This window comes from Salmo salar, chromosome 21, assembly GCF_965601325.2.
Source record: "Salmo salar chromosome 21, fSalSal1, whole genome shotgun sequence".
Classification (NCBI taxonomy): domain Eukaryota; kingdom Metazoa; phylum Chordata; class Actinopteri; order Salmoniformes; family Salmonidae; genus Salmo; species Salmo salar.
The window spans coordinates 45,753,255-45,769,477 of record NC_138311.1 but is presented as its reverse complement, the minus strand read 5'-3'; positions in this window follow the sequence as shown (position 1 = coordinate 45,769,477).

The following is a 16,223-nucleotide window of genomic DNA, read 5'->3' as shown; positions in this document are numbered from 1 at the left end:
AAAAGTGTGTTTTTTGATCAGTTTAATAACATGCTTAGGGAATGTGATTTTGGGAAGGAGGTCATCTTAATGGGAGATTTTAATATTAATTATGAAGACAAGTCTTGTAGGAAAACCCTCAAACGGATCACTAATACCTTTGACCTTACACAGCTCGTTAAAGGGCCAACCAGGGTGACTTGTTGCTCTAAAACACAGATTGATTTGGTGTTCAGTAATAAACCAGAGAGAGTGACTAAATCATTCAATATGGTTACTGGGCTATCTGATCATAATTTGACACTTATAGCCAGAAAGTTGTCTAAGAGCAGGTTTAAGCTCTCTACTGTTAGAAAGCCGGATCAACTAAGAATACCTAAGAGTGAATTAAACTATTTTGAAAAAGCAATTAATGGAATTAACTGGAATGATCTCTTGTCCTATACAGATGTGGAAGCTGATAGGTTTTTCTATCCACAATCCAGACTACAATAAATGGTTTCCTAAAGAAAATCAAATCCAAACCTGGCCAAAAGAGCACTCTTCCTTGGCTAAATGGAGAAATTTGGAAATTGATGAAAGAACGAGATTATGCTCTAAAAACAGCCCTAAAATCCAAATTAGAGCATGACAGACGTAGGTTTACCATGTTGAGAAATAAGGTGATGAAAGAAATCAGACAGGCCAAGGCAAACTTTTTTATTAACATAATTGGTGAGGCAAAGGGAAATTCTAAATTGATCTGGGAGAATCTAAAAAAGTTAACAGGGAAAGACCATAGTAACACCGCAAAAAGACTAGAAATCATGGTGAATAACAATCTAACACAGGATGCAGTTGAAATAGCAATAGCCTTCAATTCCTACTTTATTGACTCTGTCAAGGTACTGACACAGAACCCCTCCACTGGTTTATTGGGCTCAGTGCTAGTGAATGACGCTCAACCTGTCTTCATCATAAGGGAGGTTTCTGAGTCAAAGGTGAACAAGGTGATTAGCTCACTAAAGAAATCTAAATCCAAAGATGTGTTTGGGCTGGACTCTACCTTTCTTAAAAACTACAAAGAGTCACTCATTGGCCCCATTACTAAGGTCACCAACACATCTATTGGTCTGGGGGTGTTTCCAAGGGTATGGAAGTCAGCCATAATAACGGCCATCTTTAAATCGGGCGACCCTGCTGATGTGAGTAACTACAGGCCCATTAGTATACTACCTGTGGTGTCGAAGGTTGTTGAAAAGTGTGTAGCAGAACAACTGATTTCCCACCTCAACAACAGCCCCTTCACATTACACTCCATGCAGTTTGGCTTCAGAGCGAAACACTCCACAGAAACGGCCAACTGCTTTCTTCTGGAAAATGTGAAGTCCAAGATGGACAAAGGGGGCGTTGTTGGGGCTGTGTTTCTGGACCTAAGGAAGGCTTTCGATACTGTTAACCATGAGATTCTCATCACAAAATTGTCCAAATTCAACTTTTCCCCCGATGCCTTGAGATGGATGAAATCATACCTTGAAGGCAGAACTCAGTGTGTCAGAGTGAGCAATGAGCTGTCGCCCACTCTTAGCTATGATGTGGGCGTGCCCCAAGGGTCAATACTGGGGCCCCTCCTGTTCAGCTTGTACATTAATGATCTGCCTTCCGTCTGCACTGGGTCTGAAGTTCAAATGTATGCAGATGATACAGTGATATATGTGCATGCAAAGAGCAAACAACAAGCTGCACAAGAACTCACTACTGTAATGGTCCAGGTTACAAAGTGGCTCAGTGACTCGTGTTTGCATCTCAATGTGAAAAAAACAGTTTGCATGTTCTTCACAAAGAGGGCAACAGATGCTACTGAGCCAGATGTCTATGTGTCAGGGGAGAAGCTCCAGGTGGTATCTGATTTTAAGTACCTTGGAATCATACTTGATTCCAACCTCTCTTTTAAAAAGCATGTGAAAAAGGTAATTCAAATAACCAAATTCAACCTAGCTAATTTCCGATTTATACGAAATTGTTTGACCACAAAGGTAGCAAAACTGTATTTCAAATCGATGATACTCCCCCACTTAACATACTGCTTGACTAGTTGGACCCAAGCTTGCTATACAACATTAAAACCTATTCAGTCTGTCTACAAACAGGCTCTCAAAGTGCTCGATAGAAAGCCCAATAGCCATCATCACTGTTACATCCTCAGAAAGCATGAGCTCCTGAGTTGGGAATATCTTGTGCAATACACCGACGCATGTCTTGTATTCAAGATCCTAAATGGCCTAGCTCCCCCTCCACTCAGTATTTTTGTAAAACAGAAAACCCAAACATATGGCAGCAGATCCACAAGGTCTGCCATGAGAGGTGACTGTATAGTTCCCTTAAGGAAAAGCACCTTTAGTAAATCTGCTTTCTCTGTGAGAGCTTCCCATGTCTGGAATACACTGCCATCAGACACACATAACTGCACCACATATCACACTTTCACAAAATGCATGAAGACATGGCTAAAGGTCAATCAGACTTGTGAACATAATCCCTAGCTGTGTATTACCACTTTCCATGTTGTCTGTTGTCTGTAGCTTGTGAGGTGTGGAAACACTTTGTTGTTTTTATGGATTTTGTCTTGTTGCTTTTTGTTCTATGTTGCTCTGTCTGTATGCTACATCTTGCTTGTCCTATGTTGCTCTGTCTGTATGCTATGTCTTGCTTGTCCTATGTTACTCTGCGTGTGCTCACTGTTCAATGATTGTCTATATTGTAATTGTTTTTAATAACCTGCCCAGGGACTGCGGTTGAAAATTAGCCGGCTGGCTAAAACCGGCACTTTTACTGAAACGTTGATTAATGTGCACTGTCCCTGTAAAAATAAAATAAACTCAAACTCAAACATCATAGACATTCCAAATGTTTGAAATGAAAATGAAGTATGTGAGTCTGTTAGTGCATCATTCTCTACAATCTGTTTTGAGGAGACTAAAGGACTCCCTCTAGTGGAGTTAGATGCATTTTCAGAGACTATCCTTTCAAACAGGTGGCCAGCTGGAGGTTATTAAATGGTTATTAAATGGTTATCAAAAGCACCACAAATTTCTATTTTGTCTAGTACTGGACCAGAGACTGTCAAAACCTGATGGGGCAAGGAGGGGGTGGAGTTAAAAAAAAAATATTTTACCACTTTCCATGTCCTTGGGAAAATCAAGAGTGAAGAGGAAATTCATCAACTCCTGGAGGACAGTGATCATTAATTGTTAAAAGTAAAAACAACACGTTTCGGCCCTTAACCTCTTACATCTAGACGTTCCGCTAGCGGAACACCTGCTCCAATATCCAATGATAGGCGTGGCGCGAATTACAAATTCCTCAAAAATACAAAAACTTCAATTTTTCAAACATATGACTATTTCACAGCATTTTAAAGACAAGACTCTCCTTTATCTAACCACACTGTCCGATTTCAAAAAGGCTTTACAGCGAAAGCAAAACATTAGATTATGTCAGCAGAGTACCAAGCCAGAAATAATCAGACACCCATTTTTCAAGCTAGCATATAATGTCACAAAAACCCAGAACACAGCTAAATGCAGCACTAACCTTTGATGATCTTCATCAGATGACACACCTAGGACATTATGTTATACAATACATGCATGTTTTGTTCAATCAAGTTCATATTTATATCAAAAAACAGCTTTTTACATTAGCATGTGACGTTCAGAACTAGCATACCCCCCGCAAACTTCCGGGGAATTTACTAACAATTTACTAAATGACTCACGATAAACGTTCACAAAAAGCATAACAATTATTTTAAGAATTATAGATACAGAACTCCTCTATGCACTCGATATGTCCGATTTTAAAATAGCTTTTTGGTGAAAGCACATTTTGCAATATTCTAAGTACATAGCCCAGCCATCACGGGCTAGCTATTTAGACACCCGGCAAGTTTAGCCTTCACCAAAATCAGATTTACTATTATAAAAGTTTGATTACCTTTTGTTGTCTTCGTCAGAATGCACTCCCAGGACTGCTACTTCAATAACAAATGTTGGTTTGGTCCAAAATAATCCATCGTTATATCCGAATAGCGGCGTTTTGTTCGTGCGTCCCAGACACTATCCGAAATGGTAAATCAGGGTCGCGCGCTTGGCGCAATTCGTGACAAAAAAATTCTAAATATTCCATTACTGTACTTCGAAGCATGTCAACCGCTGTTTAAAATCTATTTTTATGTAATTTATCTCGTAAAAAAGCGATAATATTCCGACCGGGAATCTCCTTTTCTGCAAACAGAGGAAAAATCACAAAGACGGGGCCGGCCAGGGCACGCGCCTAAGCCCACAGTCCCTTGATCGGCCACTTGAGAAAGGCGATAATGTGTTTCAGCCTGGGGCTGGGATGACGACATTCAGGTTTTTCCCGGGCTCTGAGCGCCCATGGAAGACGTAGGAAGTGTCACGTTAGAGCAGAGATCCTTTGTAAAAGATAGAGATGGCAAAGAAGTTCAAGAAATGGTCAGACAGGCCACTTCCTGTAAAGGAATCTCTCAGGTTTTGACCTGCCATTTGAGTTCTGTTATACTCACAGACACCATTCAAACAGTTTTAGAAACTTTGGAGTGTTTTCTATCCAAAGCCAATAATTATATGCATATTCTAGTTACTGGGCAGGAGTAGTAACCAGATTAAATCGGGTATGTTTTTTATCCAGCTGTGAAAATACTGCCCCCTAGCCATAACAGGTTAATCTTCATCAAGGTTCTTCTCGTTTCACTTCAGTCAGTTTACTCCTCAATTCGTGCATCTTGGCTGGAGAGAGAAGCAGTGACAGTGATCACTTCCCATTGGGAAAATCAGGATAAAAACATCTTCATTCAAGACCTCTGACTCCAACATTTTAACCAGTTCACATGCATAATGTAGGGACATTTCTGGTCTACTGATTTAAAAAAACCATGACTGGGAAATTAACACCTACCAAACAATGTTTGCCATAAAATTACACAATATATGTCCCAACAGCTTTAAAGAAATGGGTCATTACAATGTTATGACCACATTATGACAGGTTATGACAGGTTATGTCACTTGTTTGACATGTGTTATGACACTCGGTGTCAAGTAAAGCGTTACTAAAATTAACATATGAACTCCTGCTGTATCTATGAGTTTATACAGGCTGTGAAATCAGACTTTGAAAACACCAAAACAAACATAAAAATTCCCTTTAGATAGCTAAAAAGCTGGAGCACAGATTTGGTGCATAATTACCGTTTTAAGCAAAGTTGTACTAGTAAAAGTAAAGCAGCCCCAACGTGATAAATAAGAACATAGTCGTGCGAGAAGTACTTATTACAGAACTGTGACAGAGCAGTTTGCCCAGGCGACTGTAGGCGGGACTGATCAAAGCTTAACACTGCAATTATCTGGTGGGTTCTGTTGGGTTTGGGTTGTGGAGGATATAGAGGCTGTGCAGGCTGGGACAGCACAGTACACCATGTCACCTGCTGGGTGGGGAGATGAAAGTAGTAACATCAGAGGGTTGCACCATGGTTAACACCATCTCATCCAACCATTCGATCGCGTGTGTGTGCATTCAGTGTGGTTGTGTGTGAGAGTGCATCAGCGTGTAAAATCTGTTTCTGCCTGCTTGCGCCAAAAGAACCAAGAAGAACATGTCAGTTTTAGAAACAGCCCAGATGGTATCTGCCTGGGGTCCTTTTCTCCACCTCCACAGGGTATTAGTGTTTAGCTCAGGATGGATCAAGGCTTCTGTAGAATAAGTTTCCAATGGGCCTACAATACAGAATAGAGACTAGAGTATTCCACAAATCAACATGTTTGATTTGCATGGCACAGAAACACTGCTATGTGTTTAAACAAAACAATCTGGCGTGAAATCGAGTTAATACAAAGTGGTAATGTACTCACAGACTTCTCACTTGTGTCTGGACTATTTTTCATCAATGAATGTAAGGAGCTTATCTTTCAATTTGGTGTACTTTGTCACATATTTCAATTTCTCAGCTCCATGTGCTAGAGCTCTTTTTAGGGATGTAAATGCTCAGTTGTGCTACATTTTAGCATATCCTTGACAGCCATTTTGAGTCTTTGGTTTTAGCTGTTGATTTATTGCATCTTTGAGGACAAAAAGCTCATGAGCAACTTTAATGCTAGAAAGACTTCCAAACCCCAAGGATATCTAGAGAGTGTGAAAACTGTTGCTAACCGGCAAGCTTTAAAAGAATATTCAAGTATGTTCTATTTCAGTCTTCTGTGATGTGTCTAAAGTGTAATAATGAGATGCAAACTCAAAATTGAATACATTTCAACTCTATATCTGACCGTGAGCATTTTCCCACTGAAGTCGGTTACAACACCGAACTGCAGTCAGGTCAAGACCCTGGTGAGGACGTGGAGCACGCAGATGAGCTATCCTGAGACGGTTTCTGACAGTTTGTGCAGAAATTATTTAGTTGTGCAAACCCACAGTTTGATCAGCTGTCGGGGTAGCTGGTCTCAGACCATCCCGCAGGTAAAGAAACCGGATGTGGAGGTCCTGGGCTGGCGTGGTTACACGTGTTCTGCGGTTGTGAGGCCGGTTGGACTTACTGCCACATTCTTTAAAACGACGTTGGAGGCGCCTTATGGTAGAGAAACTAACATTCAATGCTCTGGCAACAGCTCTGGTGGACAGTCCTGTAGTCAGTATGCCAATTGCCCGCTCCCTCAAAACTTGAGACATTTTTTATTGTCCTCAGCACAAGGTGCACCTGTGTAATGAACATCTAATTAATATGCCACACCTGTCAGATTGATGGATTATCTTGACAAAAGAGAAATGCTCACTAACAGGGATGTAAGCAAATGTGTGCACAAAAGTTTAGAGAAATAAGCTTCTTGTGCATATGGAACATTTCTGGGATCTTTTATTTCAGCTCATGAAACATGGGACCAACACTTTACATGTTGCGTTCATATTTTTGTTCAGTGTAAGTTGAGGGTTTAAAATTTCTCATAACAAAACACAGAAATACGAATTCCAATTGATTTGGACCCTTACAAAATAATAATACATTAATGCTTGATCCATTTAGTATTTTCTTAGGGCTTGTTCACTTTACACAGTAATCTTGGATGGCCTTGAGGTCAATGAAGAGGAGAGATGTACAAAAATCTTTGGATGATTAAAGTGACTTTGTAGAGGGCATGTGTGGGGTTACGGAATACAGAAGCATTTCTAACACACAGCAAATTAAACCTGTTACCTTCAGAAACACAAATGAACCTATAACAAACTATCGGTGGTTGATGAAAACAGTAGTACACTCATCCTGAAACAGTCACCGATGGTACCCTATTCTGTTTATAGTCCACTACTTTTGACCAGGGCTTCTTGAATAGGGTGTCATTTCGAATGCAATCTATATATTAGCTGCTATTGAATGTTATTACACTGCTAAATACTGTAGATTATTCTATTTAAGAACTCACAACATATAATTTCTCTTTGAATGGAGGTATAAACTTATACAATAACACTTTCAATGCCCTTTGCTACAAAATTGCCAATAGCATCTCAAAGCTTTAATTGTAGCATACGATGGAAAAGGAACAGGCATGCAACGTTATATTATGTAATTTTCAAATCTAATTTCGCTTTGTGGGTATTACAGAATTTCTATGCTTTCCATGTATGCCCATTAGTTTTAATTATGCACATTTCTATCAAATTCTACATCAATAATATTTAGTAACATGCAAGAGAATGTCTGTTCAGATAGAAGGTTTAATTTGCAATTATCAGCACGTGTTCACTGTGAGCAGATCAGCAATGTGTGGATAAATTGTTGACAACAGAGCTCTATTTTCATGTCATCCAACAAATGTAAACGTCTGGAGTTTGTTAAACGGCATTGGCACTTGGATTGGAAATGGTGCTATGGTCAGATGACATGAAAATAGAAGTCTTTGGCTACGCACACCAGTGGTGGGTTTGGTGTTGAAAGAATGATTTACAGTATGCACAGTAAATAACCCATACAGTGATTTCGGAAAGTTTTCAGACCCCTTCCCTTTTTCCACATTTTGTTACATTACAGCCTTATTCTAAAATGGACTTAAAAAAAATCCTCATCAATCTACACACAATACCACATAATGACAAAGAGAAAACAGGTTTTCAAAAATGTTTGCAAATGTATTACAAAAATAAAAACAGAAATACCTTATTTACATGAGTATTAAAACCCTTTACATGAGACTCTAAATTGAGGTGAGGTGCATCCTGTTTCCGTTGATCATCTTTGAGATGTTTTTACAACTTGATTGGTGTCCACCTGTGGTAAATTCAATTGATCGGGCATGATTTGGAAAGGCACACACCTGTCTATATAAGGTCCCACAGTTGACAGTGCATGTCAGAGCAAAAAACAAGCCATGAGATTGAAGGTATTGTCTGTAGAGCTCAGAGACAGGATTGTGTCGAGGCACAGATCTGGTACCAAAATATTTCTGCAGCATTGAAGGTCCCCAACAACACAGTGGCCTCCATCATTCTTAAATTGAAGAAGTTTGGAAGCACTAAGACTCTTCCTAGAGCTGGCAGCCTGGCCAAACTGAGCAATCTGGGGAGAAGGGTCTTGGTCAGGGAGGTGACCAGGAACCCGATGGTCACCCTGATAGAGCCCCAGAGTTCCTCTGTTTGAGATGGGAGAACCTTCCAGAAGGACAACCATCTCTGCAGCACTCCACCAATCAGGCCTTTATGGTAGAGTTGCCAGACTGCCACTCCTCAGTAAAAGGCACATGACAGGCCGCTTGGAGTTTGCCAAAAGGCACTTAAAGGACGATCAGTCCATGAGAAACAAAATTCTCTGGTCTGATGAAACCAGGAATGAATTCTTTGGCCTGAATGCCAAGTGTCACGTCTTGAGGAAACCTGGCACCATCCCTACGGTGAAGCATGGTGGTGGCAGCATCATGCTGTGGGGATGTTTTTCAGCGGCAGGGAATGGGAGACTAGTCAGGATCGAGGGAAAGATGAACGGAGCAAAGTACAGAGAGATCCTTGATGAAAACCTGCTCCAGAGCGCTCAATGCCTCAGACTGGGCCGAAGGTTCACCTTCTAATAGGACAACGACCCTAATCACACAGCCAAGACAACGCAGGAGTGGCTTCGAGATAAGTCTCTGAATGTCCTTGAGTGGCCCAGCCAGAGCCCGGACTTGAACCCGATCTAATATCTCTGGAGAGAGCTGAAAATAGCTGCGCGGCAATGCTCCCCATCCAACCTGACAGAGCTTGAGAGGATCTGCAGAGAAGTGCACTATACCTACTGTAAAATGTGGTGGCGGTTCTTTGATTTTGCTGGGCTATTTTGCTACCACTGATCCTATTAAGGTCAACGGCATTATGAACTTTACCCAGTACCTGACATTTTGCCCAAAACCTGGGTACCTCTACCAGGAAGCTCAAAATTGGCAGCAAGGGAATCTTCCAGCAAGACAATAACCCCAAGCACACATCAAATTCCACAAATAAATTATCAATTGACCACAAATAATTTTGAAAAAGGCTCAGTGTCGTTTTTCTTGCAAGAGGGAGGGTGCTAGAGTATTGAAAACAGGGGTGCCAATCACTTTGACCACTATCTTTTCGAGGAAAAAAACAATTTCTCTGAGCAATTGTATTAGTATAAAATAGTATAATTTCCCAATTTTTTCCAACCAGACAATATACAGTGGGGGAAAAAAGTATTTGATCCCCTGCTGATTTTGTATGTTTGCCCACTGACAAAGAACTGATCAGTCTATAAATTTAATTGTAGGTTTATTTGAACAGTGAGAGACAGAATAACAACAACAAAAATCCAGAAAAAAGCATGTCAAAAATGTTATAAATTGATTTGCATTTTAACGAGGGAAATAAGTATTTGCCCCTCTGCAAAACATGACTTAGTACTTGGTGGCAAAACCCTTGTTGGCAATCACAGAGGTCAGACGTTTCTTGTAGTTGGCCACCAGGTTTGCACACATCTCAGGAGGGATTTTGTCCCACTCCTCCATGCAGATCTTCTCCAAGTCATTAAGGTTTCGAGGCTGACGTTTGGCAACTCAAACCTTCAGCTCCCTCCACAGATTTTCTATGGGATTAAGGTCTGGAGACTGGCTAGGCCACTCCAGGACCTTAATGTGCTTCTTCTTGAGCCACTCCTTTGTTGCCTTGGCCGTGTGTTTTGGGTCATTGTCATGCTGGAATACCCATCCACGACCCATTTTCAACGGCGAGTTGAGTTGATGCCAAAGAGCTCCATTTTGGTCTCATCTGACCACAACACTTTCACCCAGTTGTCCTCTGAATCATTCAGATGTTCAATGGCAAACTTCAGACGGGCATGTATATGTGCCTTCTTGAGCAGGGGGACCTTGCGGGCGTTGCAGGATTTCAGTCCTTCACGGCGTAGTGTGTTACCAATTGTTTTCTTGGTGACTATGGTCCCAGCTGCCTTGAGATCATTGACAAGATCCTCCCGTGTAGTTCTGGGCTGATTCCTCACCGTTCTCATGATCATTGCAACTCCATGAGGTGAGATCTTGCATGGAGCCCCAGGCCAAGGGAGATTGAGAGTTCTTTTGTGTTTCTTCCATTTGCGAATAATCGCACCAACTGTTGTCACCTTCTCACCAAGCTGATTGGCGATGGTCTTGTAGCCCATTCCAGCCTTGTGTAGGTCTACAATCTTGTCCCTGACATCCTTGGAGAGCTCTTTGGTCTTGGCCATGGTGGAGAGTTTGGAATCTGATTGATTGATTGCTTCTGTGGACAGGTGCCTTTTATACAGGTAACGAGCTGAGATTAGGAGCACTCCCTTTAAGAGTGTGCTCCTAATCTCAGCTCGTTACCTGTATAAAAGACACCTGGGAGCCAGAAATCTTTCTGATTGAGAGGGGGTCAAATACTTATTTCCCTCATTAAAATGCAAATCAATTTATAACATTTTTGACATGCGTTTTTCTTGATTTTTTTGTTGTTATTCTGTCTCTCACTGTTGAAATAAACCTACCATTAAAATTATAGACTAATAATTTCTTTGTCAGTGGGCAAACGTACAAAATCAGCAGGGATCAAATACTATTTCCCTCACTGTAGCTCAGTATTTGTATTATTTATTTTAGACAGTCATTTTTTCTCATCTTTATCAAGGGTGCCAATATTTTTTGTCATGACTGTACATACAGACAATTGTAGCAGTAATTAAGCCTTGGTGGGAAGAAAAAAACATTTTTGAAGGTTAATTCCTCATACATTTATCATAACTTATTACAATTACATCTTATCCTGAGAATATTAATAATAATTTATCAGTCAGAGATAATCTCTTCTGAGTGTGAATCACTACCTTGCAGTAATGAAACTGAACAAAATAATTTCTGCTTAGTGACAATAACCTATGAAAAGCTACATTTGCACAAAATGAGAATATTACTTGGTAGTCTTCATAGGTGTAATGAAAAAAGTTTACCTTGTTGGAATGGTATAAAAGAGGTATATCTCTCTTGGAGAGTGTTATAGTCATATCTGTACCCTAGCAGAAGGACTATTGTCCAGGAATGACCATAACCTTTCTGAGAATATGCTTTTCCTCTTATATGGCATTATACTATAATGTTAAGCAATTAATTCATATCAGTCTGGCTGGTGGTGCAATATATTCCAGTGACTCTACTGGAGAATGTTCTGGAATATTTGTTGGGGGTTGTGAATGTATGTAACTCAGATGAAGTGGCTTACATAGTGTACCATATGGATAGATCATATTCTTCTAGTTCCTATTAGCTTCCCTTGTCAGGCGTTTACCAGTAGCTGGCAACAAGGGGGTTGCAAAAGTCTGGTAACTTTCACAGAATACGCAGGTTTTCCAGAAATTATGGTTGCAGGATTTCGGATGTCCACCTGTTTATTCCCTTGTGATTCTGGGATTTTTCCTCTTCCAAACCTGGGAATTTTGTCAGCCCTAATGGTGGGTAACTCTTAATGCCAGCTACCGGTATACACATGACAAGGGAAGCTAATGGGAGCTAGAATAATATGTACAGCTGAGTTACATAAGTAACCAGGAAAGTAACTCAAATTTTGAAATCCTACCCACCATATAGTGCTTTGCCAACCTTGATCTCACATACACTCTTAGAAAAGAAAGGTGCTCAGTAAAACCATATAGAGTTCTACGGATTGGGTTCTATGGATAGAACCCTTTTATCTTTTCTTCCAATTCTGAAAATCAACCCTCAATAGAGCATAATGGGAAATATGATAATGATGGGCATGGTTTTGAGTGTTTTACTCAACACAGAGTAAAAAGGACACAATCACCCTCAACTCTGGTTATTAACAACAACACAACAACAGCACTGGGGATCTTTTACACCACTGGGTGTTAAGTTAATTTAACTCGTGAATCAACACTAGAAATTTTACACTGAAAAACCAACACTAGGCAAAACTGGCAAATTTGCAGTGCACCATTTACTGCAGTACACTGCTGGTCCATATACTCGTTTGAAAGACATAATTCATGGCAAAGATACCATCTATGTCAGTACTGTATATGTACAATTACTAAGGGAATGCTAGATATACAGTGCCTTCGGAAAGTATTCAGACCCGTTTGCTTTTTCCACAATTTGTTACGTTACTGCCTTATTCTAAAATGGATTAAATTGTTTTTTTCCCTCTTCAATCTACGCACAATACCCCATAATGACAAAGCAAAAACAGGTTTTTAGAAATGTTTGCTAATTTATATAAAAAAATTCAAACTGAAATATCACATTTACATATTCAGACCCTTTACGCAGTACTTTGTTGAAGCACCTTTGGCAGTGATTACAGCCTTGAGTCTTCTTGGGTATGACGCTACAAGCTTGGCACACCTATATTTGGGGAGTTTCTCACGATCCTCTCAAGCTCTGTCAGGTTGAATTGGGAGCATTGCCGCACAGCTATTTTCAGGTCTCTCCAGAGATGTTCGATTGGGTTTAAGTCCAGGCTTTGGCTTGGTCACTCAAGGACATTCAGAAACTTCCCGAAGCCACTCCAGGGTTGTTTTGGCTGTGCGCTTAGGGTCGGTGTCCTGTTGGAAGGTAAACCTTCGCCCCCAGTCTGAGGTCCTGAGCGCTCTGGAACAGGTTTTCATCAAGGATCTCTCTGTACTTTGCTCCGTTCATCTTCGCCTCGATCCTGACTAGTCTCCCAGTCCTTGCCGCTGAAAAACATCTCCACAGCATGATGCTGTCACCGCCATGCTTCACCATAGGGATGGTGCCAGGTTTCCTCCAGATGTGACGCTTGGCATTCAGGCCAAATAGTTCAATCTTGGTTTCATCAGACCAAAGAAACTTGTTTCTCATGGTCTGAGAGTCTTTAGATGCCTTTTGGAAAACTCCAAGCAGGCTGTCATGCGCCTTTTACTGAGGAGTGGCTTCCGTCTGGCCACTCTACCATAAAGGCCTGATTGGTGGAGTGCTGCAGAGATGGTTGTCCTTCTGGAAGGTTTTCCCATCTCCATAGAGGAACTCTGGAGCTCTGTCAGTGACCATAAGGTTCTTGATCACCTCCTCGACCAAGGCCCTTCTCCCCCTATTGCTCAGTTTGGCTGGGTGGCCAACTCTAGAAAGAGTCTTGGGGGTTCCAAACTTCTTCCATTTAAGAATGATGGAGGCAACTGTGTTCTTGGGGACCTTCAATGTTGCAGACATTTTTTGGTACCCTTCCCCAGATCTGTGCCTCGACACAATCCTATCTCTGAGCTCTATAGACAATTCCTTCGACCTCATGGCTTGGTTTTTGCTCTGACATGCACTGTCAACTGTGGGACCTTATATAGACAGGTGTGTGCCTTTTCAAATCACGTCCAATCAATTGCATTTACCACAGGTGGACTCCAAGTTGTAGAAACATCTCAAGGATGATCAATGGAAACAGGATGCACATGGCTGCAATTTCGAGTCTCATACGAAGATATTTCTGTTTAAAATGTTTAATACATTTGCAAGAATTTCTAAAACCCTGTTTTTACTTTGTCATTATGGGGTATTGTGTGTAGATTGCTCGGGAAAAAAACGTCATCCATTTTTATAATAAAGCTGTAACGTAACAAAATGTGGATAAATTAATGGGGTATGAATATATTTCGAAGGCACTGTATGTACAAATATTCTCATATAAGTTCAAAACATTCCCATACCTGTCTTTTTAAACTAATCAGATTACTCAAACTCCTGATGTTGAAGTTTAAACATTATTTAAAATAAATAAAATGTAAAAAAAAAATGTAAAAGCTGATTCAGAAGGGATCTATGTAGAACCCTTCTTGTCTTCCAAACAATTATCAAATAACCCTTTATTCTAAACACGTTTCTTAGGATGAAAACATTTCTAGGTAGACCTCTTTGCCTTACAAAGAACTCTTGTTTTCCAAGAATTTTTCTGATAATTAATCTGATAATCTTGGTAGAACCCTATCCCTCCGCAAAGAACCCTTTTGGAGCCCTGTTTTTCTAACGTTGAGCATTGGACATAAAGCATTGCATATACTGTAGCCTGCAGTAGCAATCTGTTATAAGAGCAAAACAACTTACATTGCTCATAAGGGACATTGGACTTAATTATAGTACTGAATATATATTGTAGCTTACAGTGGTAATGTGGTGTGTGAGTTAACTGAGAATTACAGTGAGGTGGACAATAAGGCAAGCAGTCTCTAAGTATAATGACTCACAGTTATAGCTGCTGCCATATTGCACCAAGGCATACTAAGCAACAAGACAAAGGCAAGAACACATGGTTTACCACCTGTTGTCCATGCTTGCGTGTACCAATGGCATGGTGAGTAAAATTAATGGAAGCTGACACATTATTTTTTAACTCCACACAAGCTAATGAGTACAACCTGTCTTGGTGACTTTTAAAGAATATGATTGGGTTAAACTGCCCACACATACACACACTGGGCAAGGAGTGAGGAGCAGCGAGGGAGGGAGAGGGATGTTTTTACTTTGGCAGTGTAAGCACGTTTACCCCTTTGAATGTAATTGAATTGAGAGAGGGAGAAGAGAGAGAGACAGAAAGAGACAAGGAGAGAGAGGGGGGGAGAGAGAGAGAGAGAGAGGGCAGAGAGAGAGGGGGGAGGGAGGAGAGAGAGAGGGGGGAGAGAGGAGGAAGAGAGAGAGGGAGAGAGAGAGAGAAGACAGGCTATGTGCACACTGCCCATAAAAAGAGGTGGAAACTGAGCAGCAGTTCCTAACTTCCTGCCAAATGTATGACCATATTAGAGACACATATTTCCCTCAGATTACAGATCCACAAAGAATTCGAAAACAAACCCAATTTTGATGAACTCCCATATCTACTGGGTGAAATACCACAGTGTGCCATCACAGCAGCAAGATGTGTGACCTGTTGCCACAATAAAAGGGCAACCAGTGAAGAGCAAACACCATTGTAAATACAACCCATATTTATTTTCCTTTTTGTACTTTAACTATTTTCATATCATTACAACACTGTATATAGACATAATATGACATTTGAAATATCTTTATTATTTTGGAACTTCTGTGAGAGTAATGTTTACTGTTCATTTTTATTGTTTATTATCTACTTCACTTGCTTTGGCAATGTTAACATATGTGTAACGATGAGCGAGACACCCTCCAGACCAGCGAGACACCCTCCCAGACCAGCGAGACACCCTCCCAAACCAGCGAGACACCCTCCCAGACCAGCGAGACACCCTCCCAGACCAGCGAGACACCCTCCCAGACCAGCGAGACACCCTCCCAGACCAGCGAGACACCCTCCCAGACCAGCGAGACCCCCGGAGGATCTGCACAGAGAGGATGCACATCAAGAGGACCTACACCAAGACCACAGCACCACCAGCCACATTCCCACCCCAACCAGTCAACCCATCCCCCAACAAACTCTAGCCACACCCTATATAGGCCCCCCACCAGATCAGACCTATGCCCCTGCAGCAAGGACCTCAACATGACAGTGGCACAAATGCCCAGGCTGTGAGCAGACCAGCAGGAAGAACCCCCACTAATACACCCAACCAAGCACCATCCTGCGACCTAAGAGGTATGTATCAGACGCTCAATATGCTCTGCTCACACCTACTGTATTGGTCTGAGTCTAAACCACAGGAAAACAACACTAGACACTATGGAACACAAAGCTTTTATTGTCTCACCTTG